Genomic DNA, 2,572 nt, shown 5'->3' with positions numbered 1-2,572 from the left:
CTGTTAGGAAAGTTGAAATTAACAAACTTAACTAAATTCCATTGCAATTTATGTTTGCTTGCTCATAAGATACATATACATATTACAAGGAAGAAAAATGTGTAAAATTGGAAAAAATTCCTGTGAGAAATCACTCTTTGCCCAGAAAATATGTTTACTGACTTACATTTTTATTAGAAAATTTAAAGGGACCTGTAAGTGTGTTGCCATTGGATCTCAACAGGAAATCACCGTTTCTGACCTCTGCAAGGTAGTAAAGAAGGTTGGAAAACCTCCTCCTTTGAAGAGGTCAGGAAGTGTGGTGGATGCTGTCCAGATCCTCCTTCGGGAATAAAGGAAATGTTCCCCGGCTGCTGGGAGTGGTGCCTGCAGAAAACCCTTAGCTGTCAGCAACTTCAGGGATGGCCTTGACTGAGAGAGCTGCCTCGCCCCAAGTCACATCCTTCTAGGATCCAGCCTCCAATAGCTGAATGACATGGGGCCTGGCCCTCTCCGCTCAACATGAAACAACTCTGAATAGCCATTCCGTCTTCAAAGATCACCATGTGGTAGACCAAGAGAATCGCTGGGCTTGTATTGCAACCCAACTTCTCCCTCTGCCCAATCCTACATCTTTCCTTTCCCTTCAAGAGGCATTGATCTCCAGGGCCCTCTCTAATAAATTTCCTGCGTGCTAATCTTCATCTCGGATTCTGCTTCCCAAAGAACTCAACCTATAATGGGAGTGAACACACACAGAGCTTGGATATGGGTTGCAGGCAAATCCTATATCCATTTTTTTATTCACTTGAGCTCAGAAGCTGAAGACAGCTCGTTCATTGGAAGAAAGTAGAGCCAGGAATATCCGGGTTTTTTAAATTTTATTTTTTAATTTGCCTATAGTAAAATTCACTCTTTTTGGTATATAGTTCTATGAATTTTGACAAATGCACAGAGTCGTGTAACTGCTACCAGTCAAGATAAACAGAATAATTCTAGTTATCCCCCCCCCCAAAAAAAATACCCTCATGTTGTCCCTTTATAGTTAATTACTCTGTTCTTAATCCCTGGCAACCACTAATTTGTTCTCTGTCAATATACTTATCCATATTCCAGAATGTCATATATATGGAATCATACACAATGTAGACTTTTGAGCTGGCTTCTTGCACACAGAATAATGCTTTTGAGGTTCATTCGTGTGGTTGTGTGAATGAGTAGTTCACTCCTTTTATTGCTGAGTAGTGTTCCATTGTATTGGTCGCCAGAGTTTTTCTTTCCGTTCACCAGTTGAATGACATTAAAGTTGCTTCCAATTTTTAGCAATTATGACTAAAATGGCTATAAACATTCACATATAGGATTTTGTGTAAACGTAATTTTTTATTTCTTTTGGGGAAATACGTAGGCATGGAATTGATGGGACATGTGGTAAGTGTGTTTTCAACTTTATAAAAAAACTGCCAAACTGTTTTTCCAAAGTGGCTGAACCGTTTTTGCATTCCCACCAGCAATGTATGAATGTTCCAGTTGCTCTACAACCTTGCCTGCAGTTGGTGCTGTCGGTTTTTTAAGCCATTGTAAAAGGTGTATCAGTGGTATTTCATTGCGGCTTTAATTTGCTATTGATGTTGAGCATTAGTTCATGTCCTTACAGGCATCTGAATATCTTCTTTGGTGCAGTGTCTGTTCAAATCTTTTGCCCATTTTTATACTGAGTTGTTTGTTTCCTCATTGTCTCAGAGATCTTTGTATATTCTGGAAGCAAGTCCTTTTGTCAGATATGTTATTGATAAATATTTTCTCCTAGTATAGCTTATATTTTCATCCTCTCAACAGCATCTTTTGCAGAGTAAGCAAAGGTTTTTAATTTTCATGAAGTCCAAATTATAGTGCTTTTGATGTCATATCTAAGAATTATTTGCGTAACCCCAGGGCACAAAGATTTTCTTCTATGTTTGCTTTTCAAAGTTATACATCTTACATTTAGGTCTAGGATTGATTTTGAGTGAATTTTTATAAACACTGTGGGTCAATTTCTGGACTCTCTATTCTATCACATTGACCCATGTGTCTATCCTCTCACCAGTACCACAGTCTTGATTACTGTAGCTTTATAGTAAATCTCAAAATCAAGTAGTATGACTCTTACAATTTTGTTTTTATTTTTAAAAATTGGTTTGAAATTCTCATTGCTTTGCCTTTCCATATAAATTTTAGAATCACCTTGCTGATATCTACAAAGAGTTCTGCTGGGATTTGGATTCAGATTGTGTTGAATCTATAGATAAATTTTCAGAGTATTGATATCTTAACAATATTGAATCTTCAATCCATGAACACACTATATCTTGCCATACATTTAGCTCTCTTTGATTTCTTTCATCATTATTTTATAGTTTTCAGCGCACAGATCTAGAATATATTTGTTAAATTTACTCCTAAGTATTGCATTTTTTGGTGTTATTATAAATAGTACTTGTGGTAGGCAGAAAAATGGCCCCTAAAGATATCCATGTCCTACCTAATTTAAAAAAAGATATCCATGTCCTGACCTCTGCAACTTGTGGCTATGTTACCTTACATGATGCAA

This window comes from Eulemur rufifrons, chromosome 30, assembly GCF_041146395.1.
Source record: "Eulemur rufifrons isolate Redbay chromosome 30, OSU_ERuf_1, whole genome shotgun sequence".
NCBI lineage: Eukaryota > Metazoa > Chordata > Mammalia > Primates > Lemuridae > Eulemur > Eulemur rufifrons.
This window is presented reverse-complemented; position numbering follows the sequence as displayed.